General features: G+C 46.8%; 2 protein-coding genes across 4 annotated transcripts in view; one reads left to right on the top strand and one right to left on the bottom strand.

Annotated features, from left to right (window-relative positions):
- RALGPS1 (Ral GEF with PH domain and SH3 binding motif 1) overlaps nt 1-6,396 on the bottom strand; it is a 283,899-nt gene that overhangs the window by 110,108 nt on the left and 167,395 nt on the right. The gene's annotated exons all lie outside the window — the stretch shown is intronic.
- ANGPTL2 (angiopoietin like 2) overlaps nt 1-6,396 on the top strand; it is a 34,646-nt gene that overhangs the window by 14,550 nt on the left and 13,700 nt on the right. The gene's annotated exons all lie outside the window — the stretch shown is intronic.

Below are 6,396 nucleotides of genomic sequence, written 5' to 3'. Positions count from 1 at the left end.
TGAGCTATAGGCGCCGAGCCGAGTCTAGAATTTTCAATGTTGCTTTAATATATTCTTATACCCACATTTCATCTTAAAATATGGTAATTCTCAAAATATCATTATTAGGGGAGGAACAGATTTGCTGGCAGGTCTTGAAGCTTAACCAAGACACAAGCATGGGTGTTTCCATGTATATGACATAACTAAGCCCCACAGCTCCTACAGACAGGTTAAACAACTTGCTCCTAGGCTTAGGATCCTCAAGCTACAACTGAATTCAGCCCTTTTTACTTTAAGTCCCTGGCTGGCTCCTCTATGCTCTAGGACTCTGGGAATTCTCACTCCCGGGTGGAGTAGACCAGAGGCTCCCCTGTCCCAATGTCGGCACCAGCCCAGTGCCCTGAAGCCCAGCCTGTCATTCGTCTAGGACACTTCAGCCTTCCCAGTAGGCTGCCTTATGAAAACTAGATTCATCTTTGCAAAAAGTAACCACGTATCTTCCCCTAGTCAGTGCTTTTGGTACCACTTCCTTATACAAGCTGGGACATGTTTTTACTAAAAATATCCTATAATATTTATTATTTTACATTTTAAAAAATAATCACCAGTACTAGAAAAAGGAACTTCTTGCTAATTCCAGAGAGGGGCTGAAACTGAGTACAGGAGGTTGGCCAGCTCAAAGGACAAGAGCAACACTGTCTTCTGGCCTGCTGGGGGTGGGCGGGGGATGCAGATGCAGGGCAGAGCATCTGCTGTAGCACCTCAAGAAAAGACCTGGCCTAGGGCCAAGGGCTGGCGGCAAGTGCTTTGGAGTAGAATGACCTGGAATTAAATCCTGCTTCCTCTGCCGATTAGCTCTGGAACATTAGGCATGTCACTTTGTCCTTCTGAATCTCAGTTTCCTTATCTATTACTTGAGGATAGATTAAAAACAGTGCCTATCAGGTCTTGGATCACTTGGGCACTATTTTAATCTATTCCCAATCAACATTTCTATGAAATAAAATACTACAAAAAACTGTTTCGCACAGTGCTAGGCCCACAAGCTATGAGTCTCCTTTAATCTTGGCCTCTTCATCTTGAAACAAACAATGCCTTTTTAGATCTGCCTTTTCCATCTGTGCACATGTTGGGGGTGCTTTGTTTTTTAATGTGTAAATTCAAGGGGTACAAGTACAGGTTTAAGCCAGAAGCTTCAAAAGAGAGGTCAGGGTATGTTAATATGTCTTAATAAAATACCCAGAGGGAAAAATGTGCCCTTAGGCACCAAATGAAGGCTCAGCTGAATGTTAAAATCTTGATGGGAGTCAGGCTGATCTTCCTCTCACCTAAGCCTCTCTGGTTTCCAACTCAACAATTTCAGGAAATTCCTGAGCTTGAAACTAAGCCAGTACATGTATAGCATAGGAATAAAGACCTATGTGTGCACCCAGGCTCAACTCCTCACTAGCTGTTAGCTCATGAGAAAGTTATTTAACTCCCCTGAACCTCAATTTTCTCCTCTGTACAATGGGGACAAGACTCACAATCTCCAAGGTTATGATGTGGGAACAATGTAATCAAGCATGTAATGTCATGTGGTGCAGCCAACATAGGTTAACCCTACTTCCTGCTGGTCACAGTGCTGGACTTGGGGGAGCTGGTGACAGCTATGGACCCTGATCTTCGGGTGAGGTGCCATGAATACATCTGGGATCCATCCCATACCCATCATATCTAGCCCCTAAAATCAGCACAAAAGGTCTGACAAAGGATTTCTCTGGGCGGGAACATCTATCAAGGCCAAAATTTCAGCTCGGCGCCTGTGGCTCAAGCGGCTAAGGCGCCAGCCACATACACCTAAGGTGACGGGTTCGAATCCAGCCCGGACCCGCCAAACAACAATGATGGCTGCAACCAAAAAATAGCCTGGTGTTGTGACAGGCGCCTGTGGTCCCAGCTACTTGGGAGGCTGAGGCAGGAGACTCGCTTGAGCCCAGGAGTTGGAGGTTGCTGTGAGCTGTGATGCCAGAGCACTCTACCCAGGGGGCCAGCTTGAGGCTTTGTCTCAAAAAAAAAAAAAAAGGCCAAAATTTCCAGAGCATTGTGGGAATCTGTGTTGCCAACATAACAAAGTACCTCAAACCAGGAATGCAGTGAAAACTGGGCTGTCTGGAGGAAAGGAGAGGCTCCCCTTTCAGCAGTAGTACTTCTGTTTTGCATCTTTAATCAGTTTATCAGGCAGATCTGTTGTTGGGAAACCAAGTTACTAGTGGGGCCCTGATGGAGATGAGTTCATGCAAAGACCCAGGGGCCTCTCCTGGCCCCTCAGAGGATCCCGATACCCTGCTTCTTTGTGGTCTCAGTCCAGCAAGGGCTGTGTGTGCCCAGGCTCCGGCACTCACCTGCCCACTAGCCTGGGAGGATGTCAATGATCTCATTATGGAGATAACTTGAATGCATGACAATTTATGTCCTTTTTTAAAAGTAAAGTCTCTCCCAATGTTGGTACTTGATCATTAGCAGCAGATTTCTTGTGGCTCATCTTACTGCTGAGCTCCTACATGAGGCGCTCCCAGCTGGTACTGAGCAACCAGCTGTGGATGCAGGGTGGGCAGGCAGAGCTGGAAGGAGGGAAACTAGGGCCTCTAGGGGAGGGCCCTGCCCATTCCTGACTGGGAGGATAAGGCAAATGATCGCTCTCCTGAGCAGTGGACCCAGCCAATCAGCAGAGAGTTCTTACTAAGCCTGTTCTGATTAACTTGGGGCAGGTTCTGGTCCTGGAAGACAAAACCTTCTTCTGTGCTCTAGCCCAACAGATCTTTTGTTCCTGGGGACGTTGCTCAGCCAGAAACACTTTTGCACTCAAGCCACAGCAGCTTTTAAATCTTTCCTTTGGTAACCCCAGAGCCATCCACTCTTTCCTCCTTGTCTGGGTGGCCCAGCCCATAGCACACCCTTCCCCAGGGGACTGAGGGAGCTGTGGCCACTTATCTGAAGCTGCACTCTCCAGCTTGTTCCCAGCCACAGTGCGACAGTCACAGGCTGGCACAGGAGGGCAGGCGGCTCCTGGCTTCTCACTTGGGCTTTGTCCTGTCTCTCTCAGGTCTGGCCAGCCCTGTGAGCATTCTGGTTAGGATGACACTGTGATGGGGCCTGTGAATGGACCTATAGCTGCTGTTAAAGAGAAAGGCTGCAGGGGTCGTTCTCTAAAAGGTCAGTGACAGAATGAGCGCCTGGGCTCTGGGAGGCTCTTTCCAGCCCACCCCAGGAAGAGCCAAGTGCATGCCAGCCCTCCTGTACAGTGCGTGTCCCAGGACTGATTAGGGAGGAAAAGACAAGGCCACCACCGACTGTCATGGCCAGGCTCTGGTGGAAACAAATCTTTAAAGATCGTAAGGAGTATTTCTGTTTTCTCTCCTGAGAATGAGAACATAACCAGCTCATTTTCTTTCTCAATGGATAAATAAGGGGCCACAAAACCATAAACTACTAGAATTGTGAGGGGCCACCTAGAGCCCCTAGCATAGCCTTCCTGTCACAGCACCTGTTGGTGGCAGAGCTGGACAAGTCCCTGGACTTGTAACTTCCACGCTATTAAAGTTCAGAGAGGTCAGGTAACTTAGCCAAGATTACAGAGCTAGTAAGTCACTCAGCCTAGGTGCAAACCCAAGTCTGTCTTAACACTCTGGGACGTTGTACATCTCCATGGGGAGGATGGAGGGACAATGGTGTGAAGATCGTCCCATGAATGCCTGGCTTGGCCCAGCTGCCAGGGACCCGACCTTCTTTCATTTCTTCCTAGCACCAGGTTCCAAACAGCTCTGGAAGCAGACATGGTAGATGTGGTATTAGAATGCTCCTAGTTCTACCAATACAAAACCCACCAACACCATGCTGCCCCTTCCCAGGCCCCATGGAAACTACCTGAGCTCGCCAACAGAAGACACAATGTGCACCTGACTCGCCGCAAGCAGACCCGCCAGAAGCTGCAGGCAAATCCAATTTTTAATTTTGGTCAAATCTGGACATAACATCTGGGGTCACTTCTATTCAGCATTTCAATGTATAGCTAAGTCTTAAGTCCTGGCTGCTTTAAATATGGGCCCTAAATATGCAAATGTCAGTAGATAAGATCTTCTCTGGCCACCGTGAGTCGCCTCCCCACTACCACCAATCACTGTGTGGTAATGGTGCACACACGGAAACCACAGCTTTCTCACAACAGATCGCCCACAGCCAGGAAGGCCTGGACAACTTGAACAAGAGTGTTTTTCTGGCTGAAGTGGCTAAGGCACCAGCCACATACACCTGAGATGGAGGGTTCGAATCCAGCCTGGACCACCAAACAACAATGATGGCTGCAACCAAAAAATAGCCGGGTGTTATGGCAGGTGCCTGTAGTCCCAGCTACTTAGGAGACTGAGGCAGGAGACTTGCTTGAGCCCAGGAGTTGGAGGTTGCTGTGAGCTGTGATGCCACGGCACTCTTCCCAGGGTGACAGCTGGAGGCTCTGTCTCAAAAAAAAAAAGTGTTTTCCTTTCCCCCTGCATTTTATTTCATCCTATAAGACAGGAAACATGTACATGAGACTGTGGTTCCTCAGCAAATAGAGAATGAAACCTATGATGCCGTAGTGTCCATCCCTTCTGGAGGGCAAGCAGGTGCTGATGCAGGTGAAAGGTAGTAGCTATGTGCAGGTGGACCTGTGCCAGCAGAACAGCTTTCAGACTCGAGTGCTGGAGAGAGCTGGAGAGAGCTGGAGAGCATGTGAGTGAGGGTGACTGTGGTGACCCCTCAGCCTTCAAGGTCACAGAAGCTAAGGGAAAAGCCCACCCAGGCCATCTGCCTCTAGGAGGTGTGTTGCTTCCACTGGACTATACTTTCTTTTCTCTATAGTTTTTTTATAAATAAGATTCCAAATTCATTACCAACTACGTAATCTGGTGAGATCTCAAAGAGCATTCTTTGCTAGCTTCCTCCTAAACAAAAACCACTCAGGAAGATGCCCCCCCCCCACCATGGTTCCCAGCGGCCATCTAGCTTCTTACTTTGCTTTCTCTTCCTCCTCCTCTGGTACTTTGGGAGCCTTCAAGGTGATGGAAAGCTCTCCGTCTACTCCTCAGGAAGTTTTCCCAGGAAGACATTTGGCTAAATTCTCAAGCTGTTTATAGCCACAGGAGATAAACTATCAGCCTGTTACTGTTAAAAGTCTGGTGATCTGGCATCCTGCAGCCTGGAAATCCCAACAGTTTGGCACTCGGCAAACTGACAGAAATCTAGAAAATCCTGTAGTTCAGGCACTAATCATACAGATGGACTGTGGTGGGGAATTTATATGTAGTATACCTTACCCTGAGATGCTGCCCAAAAAAGGATAAAGCATTATTAAGTGAAGTTAGCCTCATACTACAGAATGTCTAAAACAAAGTTGGCTGGGTTTGTTGACCCTGATGGTTAGTTCATGCTATGGTTTGAATGTTCTTTTCAAACCTTATGTTGAGATTGAATTGGGAGGTGGGGCCTTGAAGAGGTGATTAGGTCATAAGGCCAGAACGACGCTCATGAATGGAAGAACGCCATTACCGAAGGACTATGTCGGTTATCACAGGAGAGGGCCTCTGATCAGAGGATGAAGTTGGGTCCTCATTTTTCTGTCTGGCGTGACTGCCTGCCCTTCTGCCATGGGCTGACGCAGCACAGAGGCCATCACCAGATGTCAGCGCCATGCTCTTAGACTTCTGAGGTGCTAGAATCATGAACCAAATTAACTTTTTTTTCTTTATAAATTATTACCATCCTGTGGTACTATTCTCAGAAAATGGACTAAAATAGTTTCCAAAAGTAATGAAGTATACTTCAGTGATTTCTATCTATAACAAACAAAGACACAAGCAGTGGAGAGCTATCTATGGGAATATGGAGACAGCACCACCTACAACTTCAGCTCTCCATGGGATGAATCTGGATGAAGATTATGAAGCCTGATGGACCTCATCCTATATCTTAAGATGAGCTTATGGAACTATGGGGCCTGGAGTAAAATAGTTTTAAGATATCTTTTTTAAAAAATGAATAAGTAATTTTCCTGAATAGATTTCTTGAACACAATAAGTTAAAATTACTATACATACAAAGAAAAACTGTACTAAGACAATTTAAATGACATAATAGCTTTTAAATTTCTAAATGTTGAAGTGTCTCAGACAGTATGTCTAACATAAGGTTCAAAAGAACAAGATGCACATATTTGGTCCTATCCCAGACATAGTGTACAGCCCCACCTGGCCAGACATGCCCAGAGAATAGGTTTCCTTTGCCAGGCTTTGTTCTAAATGCAGATTGTCTGTTGTGGGGTACCTGTTTCTAGAGGGATTCATTTTTATTGGTTCTCAAGCTGAAAGGCACAGAATGGAGCAAAGGGAATGCAGCTCA

This window comes from Otolemur garnettii, unplaced genomic scaffold (assembly GCF_000181295.1).
Source record: "Otolemur garnettii isolate 467f Iridium unplaced genomic scaffold, OtoGar3 scaffold00014, whole genome shotgun sequence".
In the NCBI taxonomy this organism is placed as follows: domain Eukaryota; kingdom Metazoa; phylum Chordata; class Mammalia; order Primates; family Galagidae; genus Otolemur; species Otolemur garnettii.
Note: the sequence above shows the minus strand (reverse complement) of the source record. Positions and strands in the feature narration are given on the sequence as shown.